Source organism: Lynx canadensis, chromosome A3 (assembly GCF_007474595.2).
Source record: "Lynx canadensis isolate LIC74 chromosome A3, mLynCan4.pri.v2, whole genome shotgun sequence".
NCBI lineage: Eukaryota > Metazoa > Chordata > Mammalia > Carnivora > Felidae > Lynx > Lynx canadensis.
The window spans coordinates 65,857,273-65,871,449 of NC_044305.1; the positions used below are offsets into that span (position 1 = coordinate 65,857,273).

A 14,177-nucleotide genomic window follows, 5' to 3' on the forward strand; every position below is an offset into this window, starting at 1 on the left:
CTCTTGAATCTGTGGGAAGATGTTTTATTCGCGTGCCTCTCCCCAGCACACAGCACAGTAGGTGCTTAATGTGTGCATTTGGTTCTGTTGGGCCAACATTTATGCCAGGTGCTGTTTGCTCTAAGCCCTCACACGCACTCACTCACTGAATGCACTGACACCATCTTAAAGTCTCCACGCTGGGCAGAGGAAAAGCACTCAAATATCTAGCTTATGAAGGAAATGTGTTCAGTCCTCTCTTGATGGACACAACATTTTAACCCCCCAGCTTGATCTCCGTGGCTCATTATTGCTCCCCATTACTTCTGGCATCACTGCCCTCTAACATTCAGGAAGGGGGTTTCAGCACAGACTTCCAACTTGGTGAATGGCAAGTAGCAGGTGACAATGGCAAAGCTTAGCACATACCTATAGGGACTTAGACATTTAATTTGAGCAGCATGAAGAAATCCTTGCAAAGCATCTAAAAGCATCTCCCTTACCCCTGGAAAGGCGTTCCTTGGGTTACCTCCCCACGTAGTCCTCTGTGAACTGCAAATCATGGAGGCTTAACACATTATGCCATGTCATGGTCAGACAGGCCAGGGTTCAGATCCTTGGTTCAGCATTTATTGAGCAAATTCCTTATATTCTGAGCCACAGCTTCCTCACTGACCGAGCAGGGCCAGGATGCTACCCAACCGGGGTGTGAGGAGACCATCTTGGTTCAATGGTGTGATGCTCAGTGGGTGCCCAATGAACACAGGCCACTAAGGAAAAAATTTTTGAGGGAGAGAAAAGAGGAAAAAGAAAGGGAGAAAGGATGCTTTTGGAGTATGTCAGGGCCTGAGTGGGACAGGGTGGTGGGTGGAGGCTGGGAAGGGAGGGAGCCATTTACCAGCACAGTCAACAAACAAGGATTGAGAATATAAAGCAAGGCATTGTGCTAAGTGCTGAGGAAGTAAAAAGGAATTTTTATTTATAAGTTATACCCCCTCTACTTCCAAAGAGAATTTGAAGGTGACTCACAATGAAAACCACACATGCAGCAAGATCACTAAAATAGAAAGTAAAATCCATGGAAAAGAAACCAAAAAGAAAAGAAACCAATGTTATCACCATGTGCCATGTTCTTCAGTGCATTCTGTCATTTAATCCGACAACCCCACTTTACAGATGAGAAAAACAAGAACAAAGAGGTGTGCCAGGGCAAGTACGGAAACAACAGGCATGGCGCCTGGGGCCCATGATACTTTCAGGAGCCCATGAAAATGTCTTAAAATTTCTTATAAAATCAGAAGAAGAAAGAGAAAGAGAAGAAGGAGGAGGGGGAGAGGGGAAGAAGAGGAAGAAGAAAGCTTAAGGTGAAGAAAATGTTTTAATATAGAAATTAATATTTCTTTATAACAATTTAGTTATAAAATACACTTTTTACTTTTTTAATGGAGGAAGGAGCCCATAAATGTTAAAGTGCCTAGGCTCCCCCAGAGGAATGCAAGCCTGTGCTACAAACTCCAGCCTGCCTAACTCCAAACCTGTGCTCTTTCCATGCCTAAAGTGAGAATATTTGCTGTCTTTGAGTATAACATGCAACTCTGCTCTAAAACTAAAAAGAGACCACGAGAAGATAAATAATACTGTTTCATAAAAAAAGATGTGTACTGAGGCACAGGTACTCACTTTACAATGTGATTGTAGGGGGGAAAATGTAGTTTCCTCATTTCCTCATTCTTATCAGTTCCACTAGGGATCTAGCCCAGAGTTGGGGGTGAGGGAATAGAAACTAAATTTTGTCTAAATTGGTAAACTTCCAATCTCAGTAACTAAAGTTGTCTTTTTTAAGTAATTTGGATGACTTGGGTGACTCTCAACCTTTGGGAGTCTGCTTTCTCTGCTTCCTGAACCCACTGTGGTGAATGGTTCTGACCAAGATCCTCATGGCAACCAGGAGAGGGTCCTTGAGTTCCTGTGGCATGCCCCAGATCCTCACTGGTCTCCTTCACAAGAGGCTAGACTAGCCAGCTACCTGAGCTGATGACCACCACAGTAGGATGGGTCCCTTCTGGCTTTCTGGGGTGTTATGCTAGGATATAACTAACACTCGAGGCCATGGTCCCTGCCAGTTGCCCAAGTGACCTCTTGGTCCTATTGTCACCAGGTCTATCCCCAGGCCTATCTTCTGCCATTCTGCTAGCTCTCTCAGCACCTACTCTGGTGCTATCTCAGGCTTCCCTACCCACCACTTCCTGCTGTACCCCCATGCTATCATGTGGGTGCTTCTCCTGGACTTGTGGTCTTCCCCCACATGCCTGGATAAGGACCCACCTGGCCCAGACACTATGTCCTCCATGCTTTTCTGGATGATTCAGAAATTCCCAACATGCCAAGTTGTGTGTGGGGAAGGTGGTAGAGGCAAGAATGGTAGTGGCAGAGAAAAACCTTGCTGCCTGTCTACCTATTCCCTCTCTATCCTTTTCTCCTTCTCACAGTCTATCAGAATAGAAGGAACAGGTGTTCCCCTCTCCATTTTCTCAGAACTAGTCAGGCAGACCTAACTCTTGCTGTGTTAAATGAGAGTTAAAGGAATTTAGAAAGCCTTTTCTCTTAACGATGACTACATTCCATCCAAGAATCTTGCTACAGATGCAGACAAAAATCTAATCTGGACAAATTGATTAAAGTATTTTATGTGCCTTCCTCTCACTGCCTGCCCCGAACATTGCTTCAGTGGACAAAAACCCCAGAATAACAAGATTTACAGGATATGAAAATTCATCTAAAAGTGTTAACCCCATTGCAGAAACATAGTAGTTCAACAGGAGAAATGAACTATGCTGATATTAAATTTCAAAAGAAATGTACAGTTGACCCTTGAGCAATACAGTTGAACTGCACAGGTCCTGAGGACTTTTTACAGTACAGTACTGTAAATGTATTTTCTTTTATGCTTTTCTTAATAACATTTTCTTTTCTTTAGCTTACTTTATTGCAAGAATACAGTACATATTACATTTAACATACAAAATATGTATTAGTTGACTGTTTATGTTATCAGTATGACTTAAGTCAATGGTAGGCTATTAGTAGTTAAGTTTGGGGTAGTCAAAAGTTGTTTGTGAATTTTTGACTGCATGGGGAGTTGGCACCCCTAACCTGTATATTGTTCAAAGGTCAACTATATTCTATGCCTCCTTTCTATACAAGAAAGATTGAACAACCTGGTGAACACTAGTCTTCAATGCTTATTTTACAAGCCTTCTTCCAATAGCTGTTTGTTTTATCACCTTCATAAAAGTAGACTAGAATATTAGGCACTTCTGACGAAAGAGGGCTAATCAGGTGAGTCCAGTTATGCTATACCTGGTGTTCTTACCACTGGATATAGCTTAGACACCCCAGAGAAGATAGTACAATGTAGCATGACTGGTCTTTCAGGCAGGGTTTAGACTGGGGAGCAAAGTCACTCTCCTCCTCTCCCTCCTTGAAAGACATCAGGGAGAGTTTTAAAAAAGGAAGATGGGCACAACCATCATAGTTTTTTTGAATATTAGTCATGATTCAAAATGTGAACCAGAAATAGTTTGAGAGTTTGGGGCAGAACTGACTTTTGGGAGGAAATGACTCAACAAGTGTGAAAAGTTGGAGAATATGAGATCAAATTCTAGGATCTTCTACACTCAGGCTGGACATATGCAACTATTAAAGGTCTGGATACAAATTATGACTTTTACTCTGGACCAGGAGAAAGACTCCAGAAGTCTTAGTAGCTGTCTTATCCAGAAAGAATATGATCATAGGGAGAATCAAGATCTTTACATTGGAAGGCACTCAAGAGTTCATCCTGTCCAACCACTGCCTTTGAGATAGAAAATAAGACAAAGACAAGGATAGTCACTATCACTACTTCTATCAACATTGTGCTGGAAGTCCTTCCCATTTAAATAAAGAGAAAAAAAAAAAACAATGTAAGGCTAAGATTGAGAAATAGAGAAACAAACTTTAAATGTATACAAATAATATTATGTGAATAAAAATCCAAGAGTCTACTAATTATATTAGGACCTAGTAAGAAAGTTTGCCGGATTGCTGGGTATAAAATTAACATACCAACCATGAGTTTTTTCAATACATGAACAACTAATGTGAGAAAAATGAACTTTTTAAAAAGTGATTCATATACATTTGCAACAAAATGAGGGATTTATGACATTAGTTCCTAACAAAATTTATGTTATACTTTTTTATCTTAGAAAATGATAATTAAGCAGAATTTTATTTCCAAGCTCATAAAGATTACTACAAACACAAAGTATTTTTAAAGGTGTCCCAAATTGGGGCACCTGGAGGCTCAGTCAGTTGAGCGTCTGACTTCGTCTCAGGTTCATGATCTCGTGTTGGCAGGGGTTTCAAGCCCTGTGTTGGCTCTGTGCTGACAGGTCAGAGCTTGGAGCCTGTTTCAGATTCTGTGTCTCCCTCTCTCTCTTCCCCTCCCCCAGTCATGCTCTTTCTCTCTCTCTGTCTCTCTGTCTCTCTCTCTCTCTCAAAAATAAAAACGTTAAAAAAATCTTTTTAAGTGTCCCAAATTAAATCAAAGCACATCATCAAAGTAAAACACTTGTGACATTAAGAATTTAGGTTGTAGTATTTTCCATTATTTTGTTTTTAATCATTTGCAATGTTCAGAAGATCACATGTAAACATTTTTTAAGACATGAAATGATGTACCTTTTTTTAAGATACAACCATGACTATAAAGTAGAGGAACTTAAGATAAAGACCGAATCTTTACAAATATGTTTGCTAAGAAACAGCTCCCATGTTAGTTTTACAAATAAAATAATCTTCTCATTTAGAAAAATCAAGACATCATTTGATCAATAAAACTTATTCTTCTCCCAGTTTATACTTGCTTGTCTTCATTTAGAAACTGTAAATTCATGAGAAAATAACAAGTTTTGTTATGGTATAAAAATCTTAGGAACAACAAATTAACAAAATACAAATTTTTTAACAAAAATGTTTTTCCTTCCCAAACTGTAAACATTAGTCAATAAAACAAACATGATATCCAGATATAGAAACACTAGTAATTTGCTCATGAAAAAGTATATTTGGTGGTAACATTTTTGTTTGTCTTAAATATAGAAGCACTTTACCAAAAGAATCAGGCCATTATTGTCTAAAGTCCATTCTTTCACTCAGTTCTCTTATCCGAGTAGAAACTCATCAATTTCTGTAGAATTTTGGCTATAGGACCAGGCCACAGGACAGGCCCGAAATATCTAAGAGTCATTTGGCTGGAAAAAAGTGATTTCTTGAGACTTAGAAGCAGTCATCCATCACTTTACGCTTAAAAGCATTCCTCAGGAAACTTCTTCCCAGCCTTTAGAATAAAGCACAGGATCTGAGCTCCCAGAAAGTGTTGCTTTCAGCTGGAACACCTACCAGCAGAGCATCCTTGCAGGCATTTTACGTGCAGTACTGTTGAAGCTCTGCAGGTGCCTGTGAGACCTTGATACTCTCCACACTGGCATCCAGCTTGAGCTGCTCCATCAGGCATTGCAGGACATTCACACTGGCCCCAAAAGACATGGCAGCAACACAGGGCTCCAATGGCCTGTATGTTAGACTTCTATAAAAAAATTATTAAACTTTATTGAGGGACAGTAAAGGATACTCTAAAAAATGCAGAGGTATACTATATTCATGGATAGATAGGTCAGCATTGTAAAGATGTCATTTTCCACCAAATTTATATGTGGATTCAAAGCATTCAATCAAAATCCCAACACATTATTGCATGTAGGATTTGGTAAACTTATTGTAAAATTCATATGAGAGTGAAATAAGAAAAACAAAGTGAAGGAATTGTCCTATCAGGGATTATTACTTACCATAAGGTCATAGTAATTAAGACAATGTGTCATTGGCACAGGCATAGAGAAATAGATCACTGAAACAGAATAGAGACCTCATGAACAGATCAACACATATAGGGATACTTGATATAACATAGAGGTAGGGTTACAGAGCAGTGAGAAAGAAAAACAGACTTTAAAAAAATGCTGGAGCAAAAGAGTGGTAGGGAAATGTGTTATAAAGGAGGAGAAAGTACCTTGTGGTGTCTTTACAGATCACTCCAACATGGCCATGGACATTGCACTTGGAGAGGCAGATGAAATGAAAGGCTTTGGGGCACCTGGGTGGCTCAGTTGGTTAAGCATCCAATTGTGGCTCAGGTTATGCTCTCATGATTTATGAGTTCGAGCACAGCATCAGGCTCTCAGCATAGAGCCTGCTTGGATCCTCTGTGCCCCCAACCCCCGCCCCCCGCCACCATCTCTCCCCGACTCACACTCTATCTCTCTCAAAAATAAATAAACACTTAAAAAATTATGCTTTACTATACTCACATTCTAGGATAGGGAAGCACGGCAGGTTACACAAAGTCAATTATACCTCAATTAAAAAAAAGAATGCATACAGTAAGTACTTACTTGCCAAGCCTAAAGGTAAATTAACCATTAGCTTAAACTGTATAAAATTGCTGTTATCCAACCATTTAGTCTCCTACCGTTCACTCTAAGATTTTTAGGGTACATACACAGAGGATAAAACCATATAGAAAGGTAATGATGACCAGAAAAGTCAGGATAGTGTTGACCTCTGGGGAGAAGGGGAGGAGATTTGATTGGGAGAGGTGTGGAGTTGGGGCACTTCACAGGTACTGGAGATGTTCTAGGTCTATTTCTTGATCTCATGGATGGTTACAAAGGTATTTGCTTTATAGGTCTTATGCATTTATTTGTTTTAATGTTTTATTTTATTTTTGAGAGAGAGAGAGAAAGACCGAGCACAAGCAGGGGAGGGGCAAAGAGAGAGGGAGACACAGAATCCAAAGCAGGATCCAGGCTCTAAGCTGTCAGCACAGAGCCCAATATGAGGCTTGAACTCATGAATCGCCAAGATCATGACCTGAGCCAAGGTCGGACACATTAACCGACTGAGCCATCCGGGCGCCCCAGTTTTATGCATTTAAAAAACAATATTTTCTTTAAAAAAGTAGATGCCAGCTCTGAATCAGGACACACTAGCCAGACAGGTCATCTATCCACAGGTGGGTGGCAGAGAGCAGGGCACCTCTGTTCTGGAAGTCAGGGTCCACATTACAGATTATGTGTAACAGTTGCCTGACACAGTTGATTTGTCTTGTTTTGTTTTTACCAGATAACAATTGGTAACATTCTTATTATTCCACTTATAATATATATAATAATAAATTATTTATGTGTGTTTACCCAACAGAAAGTGTGCCCCTTGAGGGCAAGGCCTGTTTTTGTGGTTGACCCAGTAAAGCCAACTGCCTGGTGTACTGTAGATACTCAATTAAAAGTCCCTTGATAGGTGGCTGGGAGGCTCAGTTGGTTAAGCGTCCGACTTTGGCTCAAGTCATGATGTCATGGCTCATGAGTTCAAGCCCTGCATTGGCTCTGTGCTGACAGAGCTTGGGATTCTCTCTCTGTCCTTCTCTCTCTGTTCCTCCCTGACTCATGCTTTCTCTCTCTCTCTCAAAATAAATAAACTTTAAATAAATAAATAAATAAATAAATAAATAAATAAATAAATAATAAAAGTCCCTTGAAAAGGCAGACTCTACATGGATGGATGGATGGATGGATGGATGGGTAGATGGACAGACAGAGCTCTTAATGGTTGCAGGTCTTTCAGTGGATTTTATTTTCAGAACTAGTAAAGAGATGTTTAAAGCCAAACATGGTGAATGGAGTGGGTTTATACGTGTACATGTGCTAGTATGGTAAAAACAGAGGCAAAAGCATATTTAGTGATCTAGTGAGTGGGACAGTGCGTGCTGTATTTTGAGTACTCGGTTCTGTGCCTGTCTAATTGTGCTGCTAGGACTCGCTTCTGGGACTTGCCAGCCACACAGGGCCCGCTACTTCCTTGCGCAGCTCCAGGGCAATTACTGACTTTGTGTTTTAGGTAAATAGGGCTGCCAGAGTGGGGCAATGAGGAGGCTTGGAAGTGGCTTCTGCTGGGGAGGCCATGGAGCAGTGGGCACAGCAAAGCCCCAGGAGAGGGATGGTGGGAAAGTCGCCCCGCACAGGGCTGGACCCTCAGCATGCCTGCCCCACCCCTCAGTCTTGGAGGATTGGTGGCACTCAGATGACACGGTCTGGGAAACATTTTCCTTCCTCACTCTCTTTCCTTCCTTTTTCCTTCCTTCTTGCCTGCTTTCCTCTCTCCTTCCCTTCTCTCTTTTCTCTATTCCTCTTTCCCTTCTTTGCTTCTCTCTTTGGCCCCTCCATCTCTCTCTGGCTCTCCTTCTCTCACCCAACCCCGGCGCTGGGCAATCTTTCCAGGCCTCTATTTCTATCTCCCTCTGTCAATCAGATGAACTCAGTGGTGAAGAAACCCAAATACATTAGCTATTCTCCCCTATCCTCCCCAAGAGACCAGCTCAGACTGCAGTTCTTAGGCGGCTGAATTCCCTCAGGGCCCTTTGCCCTGCATACTCTCCGCCCCACTGCCCTGCAGGCCACAGACCCCTCTGGGTGGCCTGGAATCTGCCCCACCAGGCAACCACGAAGCCCCCTTGGGCTGGCCCAGGACCCCTTCCCAAAGCTGCATTTAGAGAAGGGGCCACCTCTTACTCCTAAATGTATCCATCCTTAGCGCCAAGAGCAAATGCCCCCCTTTCTGGACCCCATAATAGAAACACAGATCTTGGCTGCCCTTCTTTTCACCCCAAAGAAGGGCTGCTTTTGCAATAAGGGCATTAGAAGATTGTCGTCTGCCAGGAATGCATAGACTTTTTTTCTCCAGTCCCTGCCCTGGGCTGATCTGGTCTGATTGACAGGAAAGGTAGACAGGACAGGGCAAGGGGAGAAGGAGAGCAGGAAGGGGGCTGGAGAGGTGGAGTCTGGAGGGTAGAGAGAAGCAGAGGCAGAAGAAGAGATCACGTTCCAGAATTTTAGAACTGGAGGAAGAGACAGAAGACCATCTAGCAGGCCACCCCAACACACACACCACCCATTTTTCAGAGGAGGAAACCGAGACTTCAGAGTCTCAATGCAAAAGAAGCGGTTTGCTCCTGTCCTGCGTTGATCATGGGCAGAGTCCGGACCAGCAGGCAGGTCTGTTGACTCGGATCCCAGCCCAGCACCGCCCCTCCGCCTGACTCAAGGCAGAGAAAATTGACTGTCTTGGCAGAAAAATGAAACCTTTTGATTTACGAGGAATTCCGAGATATCTTCCAGTTGACAGTCTTTGGAGAATTGCACAAGCCCACACTTTTGTGGGGGCAGCATTTAATGAAATGAACACATGAGTTATTCGTTTTTCATTAAGGATGTCACGCAGAGAATCCATATCTAAGGAGGAAAAATCAGTCCCGGTCTGGGGCCCCACAGTCCCATGGTCCCAGGGAGAATTTGTCTCAAGATGGGGAGGCCAGGAGCAGGGGTGAACTAACCTTCCAGACACTTATGTCATGTCCATCGTCTCAAGTAATTCTCACAGGGACCCAGAAAGCTAGATACCGTTGCTCCAGCATTACAGATGAGAAAATTGAAGCTCAGAGCAAGTAACAAGCCCAGTGTCACCCAGCTAATGAGTGACAGAGCCAGCCTTTAAATCCCAGCCTGCTTTGGATCAACTGCAGTAAGCCGTCCGTACAGGAATGGGAAACCAACTGGGCAGCCTGGGGTCCAGCTGTGCAGACACTCACTTCAGATCGATGGTCCAGGGACAGAGGAGCCCTGGGGCCTGGCAAGGGCAACCCTGGGCTTTGGTGGTCAGCCAAGCCCAGCTGGATGATGGTGGCCAAGCCTATGAAGTCTAGGGAGTAGTTGGACCATGACAATGATGCCCGGCAGGCTCTGTTTTGGTTGCTTTCTGGATTCCCAGCCTCAGAGCAACCTGGCATCTGTATCAGGATACTCAGTTGGGCCCCCATCTCAGATCAAGGTGCCTTGATCCCTCTCAAGCCTCAGTTTCCATACTTGAAATAGTTACCTACAGCACTTACCTCTCTGTATTGTCACGAAGTTTGAAAATAATATTATTATTACTAATAGCAACTATTTAATAATAATGACAACTAACATATTGAGTGCATTTTATGTGCTGTGCATTATGCTAACTAAGCATGTTACCTGAGTTAATCTTTTTTTTAAATAGTGTTTTATCTAGTATAGTTTATTTGAATTTGTTTTTTTTTTAATATGAAATGTGTTGTCAAATTGGTTTCCATACAACACCCAGTGCTCTTCCCAAAAGGTGCCCTCCTCAATACCCACCACCCACCCTCCCCTCCCCTCCCTCCCACCCCCCATCAACCCTCAGTTTGTTCTCAGTTTTTAAGAGTCTCTTATGTTTTGGCTCCCTCCCTCTCTAACCTCTTTTTTTTTTTTTTTTTTTTCTGAGTTAATCTTTAATACGACGCTCTGAAGTGTACTCTTAGGAGCTCCATTTCACCTATGAAGAAACAAGCTCAGAGCCATTCCCTCTCCCAGATCACATAGCAAAGTGACAGGGTCAGAATGTGAACCCAGGTCTGTGTGCACCCCCAGCTCATTAACATGACTGTCTTTATAAGCAAAATAAGTAGCACATAGTAAACATTCAACAAATGGGAGTTCCAGTCCCTTCTTTTTCCCCTAAAACTCCAGATTCCCACAGCGCCCGTGGGTATTTGCCTTAGGGCTTGCCTACATGGAGTTTTATGGAAGTCAAAAGAAAGCTGGGGAGGTGGGTGGGAGAGGGGGCATGTCTCATTCCAGGCTCCCCTCCCTTCTCTGGCTTCCTTATAGGGTTTGGCAAAAGCTGCTTCACTGAGGCCTCTTGTGTTGCTGGAAACAATGCAAGTTTATTTTGGCACCGTGAAGAGGGCCCGATTCCGCCCCCTGGACGCCTCTGTGGGAAGAGGACCTAGAGAATGTGGCTCAGGCCCCATCAGTCCCTGCTGCCCTCCCAGCACATCCACAGCACAGTTACAGCCATCACACGTAGCTCGGAGAAGGACATGAGATAGGGCTTTCTTTCCCATCCTCTCCATTGTCCCCTTCAGAAGGACATCGGTCCCAGGATGAGGCGCTGTGGTACCTGCCCGCTCTTAGCAGATCCCTTCTCAATGCTGCGGGCACTTGGTCTGGCGGCTTCTGCCCCTGGGTAGTCAGGTGCCTGTGGCCAGCGTACCGATTAGTAGACACCCAGAGTAGGAAGGGGTCGTCACTGTCCTCCGGGCCAAGCCCCCACTGGCTTAGGTTCATAGCGGTTTTTCGAAAGCCAACCCGGGGCCAAGCCAGGAGCGCTTTTGCATCTGTTAGCTTGTATTTCCCAATCCTCACACCACCCTCTTTTAGGAAGGCCTCACTTTCCTGTTTTCACAAACGCAGGGCCTGTGGCTCAGGGAGACTAGGAGACCATTGGTTCGAGCTCCTGAAGGAAGGAGGTCAGGGTCGAAGCAGGTTGTGGCCTTCCAGCTCTGACATCGCTCGGTCTGCCCCAGCCCAGGAGGCGTCCCTTCTGCAACACTCCCCATAGAAGTCTTGTCCAGGCAATGTCTGAGCTCCGCTAGTATTCCCTGTGAGAGCCCTTCCAGGGTTGAACTAAAAACTACCTCCCTGTCACTTGCTCCCACGGGCCCCAGATGTCCTCAATCTAATTTCAGGCAAAGGGAGGAAATCCAGGTCTCTGCCCTTAGCCTTACCTGTTCTTCAGAGATGGGAAGATGGGCCCAGAGGACTCTTGGTCAGCCCTGTTCTTGTTCTAGGACTGGTGTGGCTGTGGGTATGGTATGGATGCCCACCCAAGGACACTGGCAGTCAGAACTCTGGCTCTGTGAGGCTCCTTTGAGGCGGAACTTGGCTCCGGGTGGAAGTTAGAGGAGGCTGAGGGTGACAGGTGTAGCCAGGTGAGCCTACCAGTCGGGCCCCAAGGGAGAGAGGTGCACGGGGACCATGGCCCAAAGAACTGGAAAGGCCTGGCAACGGTGAGGAAGACACCAAAGCACTGAGCGTGTGGTGCCCTGTGGGTGGGAAGAGCCCTTGGACTGTAGGGGCAAACCGAGCGTCCCCTCTCCCCACCCACATGCTCCACCTGCCATACACCCCAGCTTGGCGGCCCAGGGCCAGATTCGCCAGCATTAAGGGCACAGATGACAGTTTTCAGGGCTCTTTCTCCACATTAGCCCCTTGATCCCACAACAACTTCTAGATGGAGGTAGGTAGGGCGAGCTTCGTCTTACTCTACAGATGTGGAAACAGGCTGAGAGAGCTCCGAGGGGCAAAGTGAGGCCTGAATGCCGGACTTCTGGCTCCCACGCACAGTAGAGATGTCCGCTCGGCCGGGCCCCCCTCTTCCTCCGTCAAGGCTAGGAAGACCGGCCTGGGGACAGCTACAAAGGCACAGATGCAAATAAGCAAGCCTAGTCAAAGAGCAGGGAGGAAAGTGATTGATGGGCTGGTCGATTGAATCACAAGACCTCATCTCCCAGAGCCCCCATCAGGCTTTTCTTGGATTTCTCTGCTGGGATAATAAACCACCAGTGAACAGGAGAAGCAGCGCAGGCCAGCCCGGCTCAGTTCACCTTCTCGGTCGCCTCCCCTCCCCCAGGAGCCCTTGGAATAGGAGGAGAGCAGCTCTGTACTTGGAGATCCTGCTCAGGGTGAGTCTGAAACACTTATGGTTCCTATTTAAAGCCATACCTCGTTCATCATTTCAGCGCCAACCAACAATTAAACCTGATTCAATCAAGCGCCGACAACTAATTTAAACCGAGCCTCACAAGGGGCTTGTCACTGGCTATTTAAAACCCTCTCCTGGCCTCTGGGGCTCTTCAGAACCAGGACTGTCTGTGCTGCAGAGAGCAAGGACCCGCTCGCGGCCTTGGGGGATCCCGATTCCTGTTGTGTGCAAGGCCTGGTCTAGGGCTCTGGGCTGGAACCATCTCTGCCACCTTGCCCAGGCCCGGGCTGGCTCCCCGGGGCATTGAGGGTTGGCTTCTGGAGGAATGCCAGGAGGCGGGAGCAGGGGGAAGCAAAGAAATAGCAAAAGCCCACTCAAGAGGTCATATGGGCCCCAAATGCACATACTTCTGGTGCTTGGTTTGGCTTTATTTGGGCCCTGAGCAACGGTGACACCCAGGGAATGTAGAAAGCATTAGAAATTCTGGTTTGAACCCTGACTCTGCAATTGACTTCCCAGTCCTGTGACCTTAGCCGGGTCTTGGGCTTTCCTAGCCTCACTGTCCTTACCAGTCTAGTGAGGATCACAAAAATGTCGCTCTAAACCACCTCCCTGGGTTAAGAGAGCCCTCAGATCTGGCCGCCCCAGTAAAAACGGTCAGAAGACGAGAAGTCCTAAGACCCAGAAGTCCTGCAGAGTAGAGCAGACTTGAGCTTGCCCTGGCTCTGGCTCAGCACAGGCAGCATGACAGATGCCAACACGTGGTCCTCAGAGTGACGCCTGCCATTCACGTGTCTCTCTAGGGCTGCAGGAACACAGGATGATGACGCCTTCAGGCCAAAGACTCGGACCACACAGGTGTACTTAGGGAGGACTTCCTGGAGGTAGTGGGCTTGAGGCTAGCTTTGAAGGCTGGGCAAGGCTCAAATAAGCCGGGAACTGGAAGGGAAGCCCAACCAGGTAGAGCCACTTAGAACTGGTAGTGAGCTTCCACAGCAATTTCCCGTTTACTCCTCACAAGCACCCCGATTTTCTAGGATGAGAGTGCTGAGGGTTTAAATGACTGACCACTGAGAGATTAAGGCAACCAGATACTAGTTTGGACCTCCTGATGCCAGCTGCCTTGGTCCCACTCTGCCCTACGCTGCCTCTCACCTCTCCACAGAGCAGAGGGTACAGAGGATGCCAGGGTGGGAAAGCAGAAAGACTCCCAGCAGAGCCTGGGATTCCTACTTCATAGCCTTCTCAAAGGCAGAAAAGTACAAAAAATATGGTTTGGAGGCAAAGAGCTTATGGGATAAACTAGGGAGGGAGTGCTGTATCAAGAGGGGCTGAGGACCTTGGGGTCCATTACTGCACTGCGGGAACTGGGGCTGCCCTAACAGGGGGAGAGGAGGCTTGCGGGTCTCCAAGTTCCCGTGTGTGGGAGGAAACAATAGTCTCTTTTCTGGGGCCTCCAGGGGTGAGGAGGAGTGAGATCATGTCTGGGG

The 14,177-nt window shown here is 45.8% G+C and overlaps 1 pseudogene; it reads right to left on the bottom strand.

The window, feature by feature from the left end:
* Positions 1-4,486: 4,486 nt before the first annotated feature.
* On the bottom strand, positions 4,487-5,785 carry LOC116737728 (annotated as a pseudogene).
* Positions 5,786-14,177: the final 8,392 nt, after the last annotated feature.